At 43.9% G+C, this 16,327-nt stretch overlaps 1 protein-coding gene across 1 annotated transcript in view; it reads left to right on the top strand.

The window, feature by feature from the left end:
* Nucleotides 1-16,327, top strand: part of LOC126298805 (glucose-6-phosphatase catalytic subunit 1) — a 129,648-nt gene that overhangs the window by 99,304 nt on the left and 14,017 nt on the right. The window lies entirely within an intron of this gene.

The raw sequence follows: 16,327 nt of genomic DNA, 5'->3' as shown, positions 1-16,327 counted from the left end.
ATTATTATTTTGATTAGCCAATGGATAATGAATTGCTGTATGAAAGTTATCATTTTTTGTATTTGTTGTGTTACATATAATGTACACTTTAAAAATCAGTGTTATGTTAGCTGATACTTAAATTCACAATAACTCTGCTACTCTTAACATGTCTCACACTTCCTCGATGTTTACCGGTTATAGATAGTTCTAAGAAAGATTTTGAATCATAGTCCCACCCTGGGTGAAAATCTGAGAACATTTCCCACACACATGACTTGTTTTCAGCTTTTATTTGTGGCTTACATCATTATACAAAATGTTTTCTGTAACACAGGCAACTTTTAAGATTGGAACTGTGGCATACATGGAGTACTTAAGTGAAGTTCTTACAAAGCTATAGCCGAAGGTAGGTTATAATAATGAAACTGTAGTTTTTGTTGTATTGGGTGCTAACATTTGGTGCCTGTTTTAATTTGTGTGGTTTTTCTATAAATAGGTGTAAATAATGTGAGACCTACACCAGAGTGTTTGCTCATCTATTATTATAAGTAAAGAACAACATTGGAAATTTAATTGAAGAGTTAGCTATTTTGCTGGAAATGAAATTTTTCAGATGTGTCCGTGAATTTATAATTTAAGTTCACTTTTGTGTGTCTGGCTTGGTCCAACTAATAACAAAAGAGCTGATGTACTTCTTGACACTTGAAATGTAGACTAAGTTCTGATCAGTCCAGTTAGTACTGTGCTGCAATTACCAAGTTATTGTTAACTTGCACGTCCCATGAAGAAGCAACATAGTTGGTTAATGATGTTTCTATAGTGCATTTCCACAAACCATATGAGTTGCAGACATGTGGGTCTACGTTATGATGCAGGTAATACATAACTTGCTAATTGACCATGACAGTCTGTCAAAAGAAAGTAAACAGCATGACCATCATATCTCAGCACAATGACTAAATGTCAAAGATTGGTTGCATTCCTCTATAAACAGAAAAATGTTCAAAAGTTTGTCTGATACAGGGCATCTAAACCTCAAAACACACTGCAGTAAGAAAAGTTCAATAATATGGTTTTGGTTTGAAGGTTCTGTAGGCTTGACAACATTACATGGATGTGTTTTGTGGTAAATGTTTACACAGGACCTTTGCCCTTTGCTATTAAAGGTTCAGTGTTAAGGGAACCTCAAGCAAGTGACAACCATGTAACTATTCTAGACTGTCTTCATCATTGTACCAGGTTTCTTATTTGGAATACCACATACAATCATCTGCTGTAAGGACAATGTAGATGAGTTGGGTTTGGTATGATATCTGTGGATCTTTACACAAACTTGTATGGGCATATTGGAGTAATATTTAATAACTTAAGTACTAAATTTTTTGCAGTTATTAGGTATATCGTGCTGCAGAGGTGTGTAATGTATCACCTTGAACAGTTAAAATATGAATGAAACATTGATGTCAGATGGGGTGAGTGGAAATGTTCCAAGCAGTGATGGAAACTTCTCTTGATATTATTTGAAAGTCATTGTAAAAAAGCAATATTTTGACCAATCTCATACTTGTGATTCTCACCTGAGTACAAAATTTTGTTTTGAGGTGTTAATATGCTAGTGTTACTTGGTCTATAACTTTATATGTTTCCACTTATCAAATTTGCAGAAAAAGTCTGCAGTCTTATACACCAAGCAGTGTTTGTTATGTGTTGCAACAGAGGAGGAAAGTGCTTCATGTGTTCATACCTCATGAGAGTATCTATAGTTAACTGCTGTGCAGTTTGGAGATCAGATCTATTTCCATGGCTAAAGTAACAGTATTTGGCAAAAGTCATTGTCCTTGTGAGGAGCCTTTAAAAATATTCTTTCTTACATCCCTGAAATTTACTGTCATGCTTACACCATATGTAATGAAGATCAGGACTCAAGACAGCAAATCTTCAATATTGAGCCAATGTTTAATGTGATAATGCTGTACCACACCACCCCACTTCGTGCATCCTGGTTTTATCTGTTTCATGTCTATCTCCTTGTAAAAAAGTCATGCTTTGAGTTGTGCTGAAGGTAGATATAGAGCAGAGGAGCTGACATGTTTAATCACATCTTTGGTATTCTCAATGCCAATTTGTATCTTTATACAAGGTAATTACAAAGTCCATGAAACATTGCAAAAAACGGTACACGTACTGGCAAAGATCAATGTAACAATGTACAATGGTTTAGCAGAAGAGTGCACGCGTCCCTGGGGACACTATATGGGTCGACATGCAATTTATTTTTCCTATGCATGATGGAATCTACCAGCAGGACATTGCGCCATCGTACATGTGTGATTCAAAGAGCACCAGGATGAGTTTATCATACTCTTCTTGCCACCAAACTAACCAAATTTAAAACCAGTTGAAAATCTGTGGGATCACCAAGATCAGACCGTTTGTGCGATAGATTATCAACCGAGAAACTCATTATGTCTCCCTTGCACACTGTGTGGCTCATTACTGGATACTGCAATGAGGAACTGATGCTGTTCATGAACAGAGAATTCAGATATTAATTTATTCTACATCTAATGTCAAATAGTAAAAATAAAACATAACTTCATTGCTGTAGTTGTAGCATCAGTTGATAATAGTAGCTTTGAATATTGAAACACACGCAGATACTACAGATTTACAAATCAGCCAGTCTTCAGTACAATAACTGTTCAGTAGTTCACGAGCCCTGGCCACTACAAAAATATGTAAATTGTATTTAACTTCCAAGCACACAAAATGGACTCAGTGTGTGAATGTTAGAACTTGAGTACACCTGTCACTGTAGCTCCGGAGACGGGATGTTTGCATCTCATTGGCAGCAGTGTAATCATTTGTTGCAACACCCTTGTGCTGTGGTGGTTGCTGCAGGAAACGTGGCAGTAAACATATTTGAAAGTTCGCCGAACGGATAGTGGCCGATACTGCAAAACCTAGCGAATTTGACCACAACACTGGAGTTAACATGGATCCCCATCCCTGTTGGTACTGTCCCGAGCCTCATTGACTCACTTTCTGCACATAATGCACAGCAGGAGGAGGTAATTCGAGCTTTTGAGTGATGGTCATATTAATGTGACTGGACAATGTATATATTTTTTGTTGTAATGCTCATGCAATTTGTCATTAATTATGCCCTTTGACCCAACATTAATTATATTCATTGTGCAATGCTCATGCTGCCTGCATGTAATGGTTTTTTGTTGCCACAGAACTTTGTATACATTTCACCACTGTGCTTATGCAATTTACAGTTAATTATATCCTTTGCCATTGTGCTAATACAGTTTGCAGTATTGTATTTGCTACCTCAGTGCACTCATTGTAATTATTCTTCACCTCAGGGTTTATACAGTTTCCAGTAATTATACATTCTGTCATCATTTTTACAAAACTTGCAGTTTATGCACACTTCATCTGTGTGCTTATGTGAATTGCAAATATGTCATTAATTTTTTTAAATATATATTTCCCATTTCATCAGTGAGAGCAATCATAGTTATGCATTCAATTTATTTTACTTTGTTGACAAGCAATGATTGCTGTGGATATTTTATTTTGCCTTAGCTCTGATTAGTGATGATATACCCTTTGCCTTGGAGCTTATATATTCTTCACATAGTGCCTCTGCAATTTGTAGTTAATTCTTTTCACCTCAGGGGTTATGTACAATGGATTAGATTGCACTCTTCATTTAAGGATTTTTAAGGTTTTATTCAATCATGTTCCTTGCCTCAGGGTCTATGTTGCAACAGTCATTTAGTGAGTGCATTCAGTTGTTCTACTTGCTGAAAACAACATCATACTTATACCTCTCATAACTCTTGTACTAATCTTCTTGTTGTATACAGTGTCTGCTTCATATAATAATTTTGGATATGTACATTTATGACTCAGTTTTTGAATTCTTGTCTCTTCAGTGGTCTTTCAATCTAAATAACTGTCTTTCAAACTTATGATGGAATTTATGGCGTGTTCTACAGATTATTTCCTGTTCATTCTTCTCTGATTTGAAAAAAAAGTTAATCCATATTAAGAACATATTTTGTCAGATTTTTCAAGTTTCATATTTGACTAGATGTTAGCACTCGATACCTGACCTGTTTTAACAAATATAAGATGGGTTATTTATTACCAAGATCTTGCAAGTAATTTGCTGTATGTGAGCTACTTTTTAAACTTAACTACCCACAGTCATAATCATGAATGACAGAGGTAATGAATATTTACTCATTGTACCACACACTTTTTTGCAAAATGGAATATTGTATGTCATTAACTTGTACCTGCTGAAATACATTCTTTGTTGGTGCCCTCTTTGCCTAGTATTCCACACACACCATAAAATTCTCTAATGGAACACATTCTGTTATATAACTCGTAAATATTCTGTTATGCACAAGACTTATGTTCAACCTGGTTCTGTACCCCTGTAGGTCCAGGGGTTAGAATAGGCCCAAGGTATTCCTGCCTGTCATAACAGGTGATTAGAAGGAGTCTCACATGTTTCGGCCTTTACGTGATGGTCCTGTGTTGGGTTTGACCTCCATTCTTCTAAGTTTTCCCGAAGGGCGAGCCAACTGAGGAAGGGCACCTTACATAGAGCATCATCTCCATCATGCACTGAGACCTCTCGCATCCTTCATCGGTGTGGATCTGCACGTCCACTCATTCTCCGGCTGTTGGGTGAGGTCACCTTCCTGGTTGCATTTTCCTCTATCCACTGTACAGTATCGTTTTCTGCACTGACAATGATAATGGATTTGTTTGGTTGTTTGTACCTGATATCCAGCACAGTAGCCAGTCCATTGTGGTGGGGCCACCATTTACCCTGTTGGTTGTAGCCCCCTGACTACATAGGGATCACTCTGCTAATGTCTGTGCTGTTAACAGACCACGTATGCCAAGAAGTAGATGCCCATTGCCCATCACCCTGGGCATCGGGACTCCAGCAATGGCCATCCTGCCAGGTGGCCTTTGCTGCGTCTGGGTGGCGCCCGTGGAGAGGGCCCCAGCTCAAAATGGGTGGCATCAGGGTGGATGACATGCCATGAAGTGAAGTACGTCATCACTTACTGGTGGTCAAACACCAGCAGTCTCTAAGCACTCAAGTGCCCAATTCAGTGCACGGAAGTATGACCCCCAATTGTTCCCCTCCATGGCCACACCATGGGAGGAATGCCAGGCTAAGGAGGGCAGCAAATCTTATTCACCCTGTTACCTTGTCTATATGAGAACTGATGGGGAATCCTTCATGTCGATGAAGTCTTAGATTTTTGTGGAGCATCAGAAGACAAGTCTGGGGGCGTGGAGGGATTGTCTAAAATGCACTCAGGGCCATTCTTGATCAAAACGGCATCCTCTGCCCAGTCACAGGCACTACTTGCCTGTGACAAGCTGGGGGATGTTTCTGTTTCATAACACCCCATAAGAACTTAAATATGGTCCAAGGTATTATATTTCACAGGGATTAGGGGATATTACAAGAACCATAGTGAATATAATGGTGCGTCAGGTGGAATTTGCAACTATGTCTTGAACTTGGTCTGTAGTGAACCTGTTCCCCTTTACACTCCTCTTGAAGCTATGTCTGTCAGTATAAGGACGACAAGGGGAACAACTGTCTGCAATGTATATCTTAGAGCAACGAGGTGTTCATTTTGTCGGGCGCATACATAGGGGTCCAAAGGATAATCAGGTGGCCACCAGTGCCTTCATCTTGGCCTTCGAGAGTGATACATTACCCAAGAAGATGATGGTATACAGGTGTGATGTCAAGCCATATATCCCTCCCCGGATGTGGTGCTTTAAGTGCTGGAAATTCGGGCATATATCTTGCCGCTTTACTTCCAGCATCATATGTCGTGACTGTGGATGTCCACCACAACCCAATACTTCATGAGTCAACTGCGGAGAGCACCATTCCCCTTTCTCACTGGACTACAGGATCCTCCAGAAAGAACGGAAAATCATGGAATACAAAACACTGGACCGACTGACATACACTGAGGCTAAGAGGAAATTTGAATGCCTACATCCTGTGCCTATGACATCTCCTTTCGCCGCCACTATGAGAACAGTTATAGCCCCATCAGTTCTGCCAATTCCAGTCGGCTCTCAGAGCTGTAAGACTACACCCGATGGTGGGGGCCACTTCCCTCCCTGTTGCTATTGCACCACCTACTTCGGGAACAACACCTGCCAAACCATCGGGGACATCAGTTCACCTTCTCAGCCGGAGAAGCATAAGTCTTCTTCAGCTCCTCTCACTAGGAAGGAGTCCCTTGGGTCACTCCCTTCCCAGGTTCCTACCAGTGGGAAAGAGGATACCCGCCAGTGGCTGAAGCACCCACAGGTAGCTTGTCGTAGAGCTTCACCGTCATCCTCAGTCCCTGAGACTGAGTCAGTGAAGCCCTCCCAGCCGGAAAAACCTAAGGAGCAGCGAGAGAAGCAAAAAAAGAAAAAGACCCCCAAGAACCAAGGCACTGTGTTGGCACCCACACCACTGCTATCTATAACCTCTGCGTCTGAGGATGAAGTGGAGATTCTGGTGTCCGCTGAGGACCTAGATCTCGCTGGGCCCTCGTACACAATGGATGTTGATCGCACAGGTACTCTTCTGGTGGCAGCTGGTGACCCTGAGGCATAGACTGCCTCATTGATTGTTTCATGCCTTCCCAGCCTCACGATAACATCATCCAATGAAATTACTGCGGTTTTTTCCACCATCTGGCTGAGCTATGACAACTGTTAAGCTTTACACCTGCTTCCTGCATTGCCCTCTAGGAAACTTGGTCCCCGGCAATGTGGACCTCTGCCCTCCAAAGCTGTAGGGGATATTACAAGAACCATAGTGAATATAATGGAGCGTCATGTGGAATTTGCAACTATGTCCTGAACTTGGTCTGTAGTGAACCTGTGCCCCTTTACCCTCCTCTTGAAGCTGTGTCTGTCAGTATAAGGACGACAAGGGGAACAACTGTCTGCAATGTATATCTTCCTCCAGATGGTGTAGGGCCCCTGAACCTGTTGGCTTTACTGATTCATCAACTCCCTAAACCTTTCCTACTTTTGGGAGACTTTAATGCCCATAACCCCGTGTGGGGTGGCACAATGCCTACTGGCCGAGGTAGAGATGTAAAAAAATTTACTGTCTCAGTTCGACATATGCCTCCTAAATACTGGGGCCCCCGCACATTACATTGTGGCTCGTGGCACTTACTCGGACGCTGATTTATCACTTTGCAGTCCCGGACTTCTCCCGTCTGTCCACTGGAGAGCCCACGATGACTTGTGTGGTAGTGGCAACTTTTCTAACTTCCTGTTGCTCTCCCGACATCATGGCCCCATACACCTACCCAGATGGGCTTTAAATAAGGCAGACTGGGAAGCTTTCACCTCTGCTGTCACGGTTGAATCTCCCCCAGATAGTACCATTGATGTGCTGGTTGAGCGGGTTACTGGAACATTCGTTTCTGCAGCAGAAAATGCGATCCCTTGTTCCTTAGAGTGCCCCTGGTGAAAGACAGTGCCTTGGTGGTCGCTGGAAATTCCTGAGGCCATTAAAGAATGTAGGTGAGCTCTACACCCTTCTCTGGGGCACCTAATAGCTTTCAAATGGCTCCATGCCCATGTTCACCAGCTTATAAAAAGACAGAAACAGGATTGTTGGGAGAGGTAAGTCATGACCATTGGGTGCCATGCGTCACCTTCCCAAGTCTGGGCAAAGATCAAACGCGTTATTGGGTACCAGACCCCAACATGTGTCCCTGGCGTTAACATCAAGGTGTGTTATCTACTGATGCCAATGTGATTGCTGAGCACTTTACTGGGCACTATGCTCGAACCTTTGCGATGGAGGACTACCCCCAGCCTTTCGCACCCTCAAACAGTGGACGGAAGGGAAAGTCGTCTCATTCACTACACGCCACAGTGAACCCTATGACACTCTGTTTACAGAGTGGGAGCTCCTCCGCACCCTCGCACATTGCCCTGACGCAGCTCCTGGGCCAGATCGGATCCACAGTCAGATGATTAAACATCTCTCATCTGACTACAAGCCACATCTCCTCACCTTCAACCATATCTGGTGCAATGATGCTTTCCATTGCAATGGCAGGAGAGCACCATCATTCCAAAACCTGCTTCGTGTGATTAGCTATTGCACCATCAGCCTCACCAATGATGGTGTATCGGTGGTTAGGTTGGGTCCTGGAGTCATGTGGCCTACTGGCTCCATGTCAGGGTAGCTTCCGCCAGGATCTCTCTACCCCTGATAATCATGTGTCCCTAGAGTCTGCCATCCGAACAGCCTATTCCAAATACCAGCACCTGGTTGCCATCTTTTTTGATTTACAAAATGTTTATGACATGACCTGGCGACGACATATCCTTGCCACATTACACGAGTGGGTTCTCAGAGACCAGCTCCCGGTTTTTATCCAAAATTTCCTGTCTATGTTGTACCATTCCTCCAGAACCAGAACTTTACCTTAATGATGATCCACTCTCTATATTGGAGACATATCGATTCTTAGAACTGGTTTTCGATGTCCGATTGATGTGGCTTTCTCACCTTTGTCAGCTTAAGTGGAAGTGCTGGCAGCAACTCAATGCCCTCTGCTGCCTGAGCAACACCAACTGCGGAGCAGATCGCTCTACACTGCTGCAGCCCTATGTAGCGCTTGTTCAATCCCGCTTTGACAATGATAGTCTGGTTAATGGTTCAGCGGCACTCTGTGTTGCGTTTATGCGACCCAGTGCACCCCTATGGAGTCCCTCCATTGTTGGTTAGGCATGCACAACTGCTCACCAGTTACATTGCACATATTTGTAGTTCTCCTGCACATCAGAATTATCTTCTCATTTGGCCAACCACTGCAGTTCATCTCCCGCATCGGCGGCCCACGTCAGGGCTTAAGATTGCGGTTCACATCCGATTGCTTCTGTCTGAACTGGAGTCCTTCCCTTTACCACCTCTGCTAGAGGTCCATTCACATACACCTCGATGGTGTAAACCTTGGCCGAAGCTTCACCTGGACCTTTCACATCGCTCTCAGGACTCAGTTACTCCCGCAGCTCTCTGCTGCCACTACCTCTTGATTCGTGACGTGTTCTGAGGCTCTGAAGTGATTTACACCAACGGCTCGATGGCTGATCATCACTGGCTTTGCCTACATTCGCAGAGGCCATGTTGAAATGCATTCCTTGCTTGATGGCTGCAGTGTTTTCACTACAGAGTTGGTGGCTGTATCTTGGGCTCTTTAGCATATCGGTTCATGCCCTGGCGAGTTGTTTCTTCTGTATACTGAGTCTTTGAGCACCCTACAAGCTATCAACCAGTGCTACCCTCATCATTCTTTGGTAGCAACCATCCAGGAGTCCATCTCTGCCTTGAAACAGTCCAGTCATTCAGTGGTGTTTGTCTTGACCCCAGGGCGTTTCGGAATCCCAGCCAATGAACTTGCCAACAGGCTGGTCAAATAGGCTACATGGAAACCGCTTATGAAGATCAGCATTCCAACTGACCTGAATTCATTATTATGCTGCAAGGTTTTTCAGCTTTGGGAGATGGAATGGCATAGTCTCAATATGCACAAGAAACTGCGTGTCATTAATTAGGCTACGAATCTGTGGAAGTCTTCCATGCGGGCTTCTCGCAGGTACTTTGTGGTTCTGTCGGCATGGATTGTCCATGCTTGGGTGACCCACAGCTACCTCCTGCGCCATGAAAACCCACCTCAGCGTGACTGCAGTGCCCGGTTGACAGTGGCCCATATTCTTTTGCACTGTCCTAGTTTGGCTGCTCGGAGACATCACCGCCAGTTACCGGACTCATTATCATTAATTTTAGCCAACAGTGCCTTATCAGCTGATTTGGTTTTATGTTTTATATGTGAGGGTGGGTTTTATCATTTTATCTAAGTTTTAGCGCGTGTCCTTTCTCCCTCTGTGTCCTCCACCCTATTGCTTTCAGGCTGGAGGTTTTAATGTCTCACAGAGGGGCTGGCTTATCCTTTTTATTCTTATTATCAGCCAGCCACAGTCATCTGATTTCTTTTGTTTTAATCCCTTCAACCTGCTTCTTGCATCTCTGCATGGTTTTCTTGTTCTATTTTGTCCATTGTAGTGTTTGTTGCTCTTCTGTCGTTCTTGTGGTATTTTCCTTTCTCCCAGTTTAGTGCTCTGAGTGGCATTTGTTTTATTCTTTCTCTTGTGGAACTATTTTAATAGGAACAAGGGACCAATGACCTATCAGTTTGGTCCCTTCCCCCCACCCCCCACCCCCTTCCACTCCACTGCCCTCTTTAAACCAACCAACCAATCGATCAGCTCAGTTCTGATTATGTATCAGTATTGTATGGAGTGTATGTAACCCTGATTGGCTAACTTTTTGCTTTTTGGTATGCCTAATTATTATATATCATTGCTATAAATACTGGTATGTACACGATTTCATAGCTGATTTCTTCTGAATCAGAATTACCATTATGACTTCTGACAAACAATGGGTTATTCCAACCTGAAAACCGGTTCAAAGAGTGGGCATATTCATATTTTGGTAATGTCTACTTCTATAACCAGAAATTGTCTTGTGCTACTGTTTCTACCTGATTAAACACTATGTGTAATTGTGTCTTATAGCAGCATATACCACACACCAGGACTCTGCCGATCTGCAACCAGATACCAGCCAGAGGTTGAAAGAGCCACAGGTTGCAGGTCATAGCCTGCAGCCTCCAGAAAGAGGGAGATTCTGGTGCCCCCTATGGCATCAGACAGCCCTCCCTCCCTCCCCCCCCCCCCCCCTCCTGCATTCACATTCACACTGATTTGGAAGAAATGTGTGTTGATGGCATATGTTCACTACCAGTGGCAGCATGTGGCCCTAAGGCATGACCTGCCTCCTTGGTCCCTTCAAGCCCCCACAGGACACTGATAGCATGATTCTCAAGTGAAATTGTAGTGTTTTTTTCCACCGCTCATCTGAGCTTGGTGTGTTTTGCCCATTTCTCCTAGTTTTTTTATCTATTTTTTTGCATTGCCATCCAGGAAACTTGTTTCCTAACAATGCAGACACCTATCTTCTGTGGCTGTCAGGGGTATTTTAAGAATCACACTGACTATGAAAGAGCATCAGGTGGCATTTGCATGTACATTTTGGACTCTGCGCAGAAAATATGTGCTACTCAGTACAACTTTGGAGGTCATGGCTGTTCATGTGAAGACACCTCTGGAATGCACTAAATGTAATGTGGATCTCCTTCTTGATGATGAAGTGTTCCAGAACATGTTGTCTGCACTATTTCCTCAGTTCCTCCATTCTTCCTAATATTGGGTGACTGTAATGCCCCCAACCCTTTGTTTGGTGGAACTAAGACCACTGGCCACAGAAATACTGGTGTTCCCACACACTTCAGTGTTGCATATTCTTCATGTTCAGCCACCAATATTTCCATTTACAGCCCAGGCCTTCTCCCATCCATTCATTGGAGAGACCATGATGACCTGTATGACAGTGATCATTTTTCGATTGTTTTGACCATCCTTCATCATCACTCACTGGGGTGTCCACCCAGATGGGCTCTCTCTCTCCAAAGCTGACTGAAATGCTTTCACCCGTGCCATTGCCCTTCACTCCTTGCCACATGGAGGTATTGATGTGGTTGTCCAGAGCACAACTGTAGCCATTCTATCAGCAGCTGACTCAGTAATCCCCTCTTCCTTGGTATCCCAACATCAGTAGACGTTACCTTGGTGAACCCCCAAAATTGCCATGGCCAATTAGAGGTTGCAGATGGGCTGTCCAGTGCCATAAGTGACATCCATTGATGAAGTACCTCATTGCCTTTAAACAGCTCCATACCCCTGTGTTCCACCTCATAAAACAACAGTAACAAGACTGCTGGGAGTGGTACGTTGTTACCATTGGACCATTACAGCTCCTTCATAGGTTTGGGTGAACATTCAATGCCTCTATGGACATCAGCACCCGGCAGGTGTACCTGATATCCCTGTGAAAGATGATGTCTACACTGATCCAGATGCTGTTGCCAAAAAATTTGCTTTTTATTATGCACAAGCCTCTCCATCTTAGAATTATCAGCCTGCATTTCATGTTCTCGAACAACAGGCAGAGTGACTTCCTTTACCATTTACTACAAATCACCTGGAACCTTGTAATGCTCCATTCAGTGAGTGGGATTTCCTTAGTGCCCTATCCCCTTGCACTGACACATCTCCAGGACCAGACCAAATCCACACTTATCAGTGGACTGCTAACGTCACATCCTTGCCATCTTCAACTGTATCTGAAGTGAGGGTGAGTTCCCATCTCAGTGCTGATAAAACGTGTTTGTCCCAGACCAGTTTTCGCTAAGACTGTTCTACTGCTGACAGTTTGGCCTGGCTGGAATTTTCGATTTGGTCAGCTTTTGTGTGGCATCAGCATCTTAGTGCTGTCGTCTTCTAGTTGCGAGGGCTTATGAAACCACCTAATGTGACCACATTCTCATAACCTTCCATAAATGGGGTCTCTGGGGCCAGCACTTGATTTTTGTCCAGAACTTCTTGTCTTGCAATACTTTCTGGGTTCAATTTGGTGTCTCCCACAGTACTCCCTATACACAAGAGAATGGAGCACCACAGTGCTCTGTATTGTGTGTGCCCATTGTTCTAGTGGCTATCAATGGTCTAGCTGCAACTGTCAGGTCTATATTGTCACCCTCCTTGTATGTTAATGACTTTTGCATCTACTATTGCTCCTCAACTGTGGGTGTTGCCGAAAAACTACTGCAGGGTACCATACAGAAGGTGCTGACCTGGGCTCTCATCTATGGCTTCCAGTTTTCTGCTGCGAAGGCATTGTCATGCACTTTTGTCACTGGCATACTGACCATCCCCTACAAGAACTTTACCCTGATGACCATTGCTCAGTGTGGTGGAGTCTTAGCATTTTTTGGGGTTGGTCTTTGGTGTCCAGTTGATGTGGCTTCCCCATCATCACCAACTTAACCAAACATGCTGGACCTACTTCAATACTCTTCACTGTCTCAGTAACACCAGCTGGTGCTCTAAACTTTTGCAGTTCTACAAAGCTGCTATCCTGTCTCGTCCCGATTATGTGAGCCTGGCGTATGGCTCATGCTCAACCTGATACACCCTTCTGTGGTCCAACTTATGACAGCTGCCTTTCAGATCAGTCCTAGGAACAGCCTGTTTACAGAGGCTGGCATTGCTCCCATACTGGTCAGGCACCAACAACTGCTGCTCAACTATGCAATACACATTCACTGCTCCCTTGAGCATCCGATCTGCTGTGTCCTCCTTCCTGGGAGAGAAATCCACCTCCCACAAAAGAGGCCAAGATCTGAAGTTATAATTATAGTTTGCAAACAATCTGTGCTCTGAATACCCTCTTTCCACACTGATGCCTCTTGTCAGGGAGAAATCGTGTGTGCTTCCATGGTGTGTACCCCATCCTTGAATGTGCCTTGACTTCTTTGCACCAGAAGACTCAATAGCCCCTATGGCTTTTCACCGTCTGTTCCTGTAAGTCCTTGATGTATTTCCAGGCTCAGACGTGGTGTACACTGATGGATTTATGGTTAATGGTTGAGCCAGTTCTGCCTACACACATGCAAGGTGCTGTGAACTATGCTCCCTGCTGAACAGATACAGTGTATTCACTGCAGAATTGGTGGCCATTGATCAAGGCCTCAGCCACCTTCATTCTTGCACTCGTGAATCATTCTTGATTTCCTTGAGTGGTGTTCAGGCTGTCGATCAGTGGGATCCGTGACACCCATTGGTTGTGGCTATCTAGGATCTGCTGTATGACTTCTGCCATAATGGATGGTTGGTCATTTTTGTATAAACCTGTGGTCATGTTGGAATCCCAGGGAATGAACATGTTGATCAGTTGGACAGTTGGATACCAGGGTGCTGACTTTAGAGATGAGGATACCAGAACTGGACCTTTGGTTGACACTATGCCAACTGTTGTTTGAGGCTTTGGATGTGGATTGTTGTGCCCTGGTTTGTCCAAATAAACTGTGAACCATAAAGGAGACCATGACCATGTGGCAGTCTTCTGTTTTTGCTTCTTTAATTGACCACACCTGGATGACCCATAGCCACATCCCCCACCGTGAGGATCCACCCCATTGTCAGTGTGGTGTCCATCTCACAGTGGCCCAAGGCCTACTGGACTACCCTAATTTGACCACCTTACAGTGAAACCTTAGACTTACTGACACGCTATCTCTGTTGCCAGCAGACAATGCCCAAGTGGCTGATTTGGTTTTACGTTTTACCTGTTGAAGTGCTTTTTACTTGTCTCTGTGATGTTGAGTCTGTTAGCATCTTCAGCTGCTTGAGGAATTGGAGAGGTGCCCCGTCGCCTGCTCCACAACCAAAGTGTCACATGACTGCCCTTGCTCAATGGTCCGGTCTGGCTCCTGCTCTTTCCACCTTTTTAATTCTCCTTGTTCTTTTACATCTGTCATTGAGTGACAGACTTGTTGTCATTATTGTCATTCTGAGATTTTATTTTGTCCATGTAACTAGTTTTCTTGTTGTAATTGAGGATGTGAAAGCACTGGCCGGATGCAGAGGGTGTTTCTCCGGACTCACAACATGTCCCAGCATCTTCCAGCTGCTTTCTGGGTAGGGCAAGTCTTCCATTTTCACCCTTTTACCCCTCTCTCGCTTCTACTTAGTTGTACTTATTGGTTTTCTTGATTCTCAGGTACAGTTGAGTCTATTGGGATTTGTCTCTTGTGTCCCTCCTGTCTGAGGACTATTCCCTGCTTGACACACAAATAATTAATGGACCAATGACCTCATAGTTTGCTCCCTTTAACCCCATGAATCCATTCATCCATATGTGTGGAGTTAGTACACACATATATTTGGACTATTGTAGTAGGTTGTGAGTTTGCCTTTATCTTGTCTATGATAATTCTGTCTTTCTATTGTTCATTCTAGTTCACACACACCGAGCGAGATGGCGCAGTGGTTAGCACACTGGACTCGCATTCGGGAGGACGAAGGTTCAATCCCGTCTCCGGCCATCCTGATTTAGGTTTTCCGTGATTTCCCTAAATCGCTTCAGGCAAATGCCGGGATGGTTTCTTTGAAAGGGCACGGCCGATTTCCTTCGCAATCCTTCCCTAACCCGCGCTTGCGCTCCGTCTCTAATGACCTCGTTGTCGATGGGACGTTAAACACTAACCACCACCACCACCACCACCACCACCACCACCACCACCACCTAGTTCACACACATTCATATTCTGTTGTTCATTATTAGATGTGCTGTAATTAGGTATGAGTTCAGCATGACCGGTAGACTGAACACAACTTTATTCTATGGAAGCATTAACAACTTGAACACAATATTTAAGTAACATTCAGCAAGAATCAATTATATACGCGTAGAGCTGCAGCAAACCCACATAGAGAACTGAGGCTGAGTGTAGCTTTGCTAGCCTTAAATAGACTTCAGCTGCAGTTAGTGGTGAGCTCTGACAGTGATCTTATGTGCCTCCTCACCTACAGCCTCCCTCCCCCCCCCCCCCCCCCCCCACACACACACACACACACACTTACTTACTTACATCTGTGGACAACATAGCATTGCCACAGGCTCGGTTTTTTGAAAGTAAGTGCACGTTTCACTGCAAGACTTGCTCCTGCATTACCCATATTTTGTTATGTGTCGACAGTGCTGTAATCACATTATTAGAAATTGTTTTCTTTCTGCCATTGTACTTCATTAATTTCCACTATATCTAGCCTCGATGTATCCATCTATCTTTTAAAGTCCTCCAACTTGCCTAAATGACTAAGTGCTGTAACATTCCACACTCCAGATCATAAAATGCCAGATGTGTTTTCCCTGATTATGTCCACTTGCATAGTTGCTGCTCAGAAAACTGTGTGGGGGACTATTTTAGCACCAGAATACTGTACTGAGGACGCCATCACCACTAAACCATATGTTAGAACTGCATGTCCTCAAGGCTGTAGTTTCTTCTTGATTTCAGTTGTACCACAAGACCATGTTCATTAATGCTACAAGGCTAATTCGGGCAGTCATCCATACTGTTGCCCCTGCATCTACCAGAAAGCCTGCTGCGCCTCTTCAGGAACCATATGTTATTCTGGCCTCTCCACAAATATCCCTCTGATGTTGTTGTATTTATGGTACATTTGTCTGTATCATTAAAACAGGCAAGCCATCCCATTGTAGCAAGGTCCTTGGTTTGTGGAAAGGGGGTGGGGGTTGTACTTTAATTGCAGTCTGTAATCC

The sequence above is a fragment of the Schistocerca gregaria genome, chromosome X, assembly GCF_023897955.1.
Source record: "Schistocerca gregaria isolate iqSchGreg1 chromosome X, iqSchGreg1.2, whole genome shotgun sequence".
Taxonomy (NCBI): Eukaryota; Metazoa; Arthropoda; class Insecta; order Orthoptera; family Acrididae; genus Schistocerca; species Schistocerca gregaria.
The sequence above is the reverse complement of the archived record's forward strand: the minus strand, read 5'-3'. Positions and strand labels throughout refer to the sequence as shown.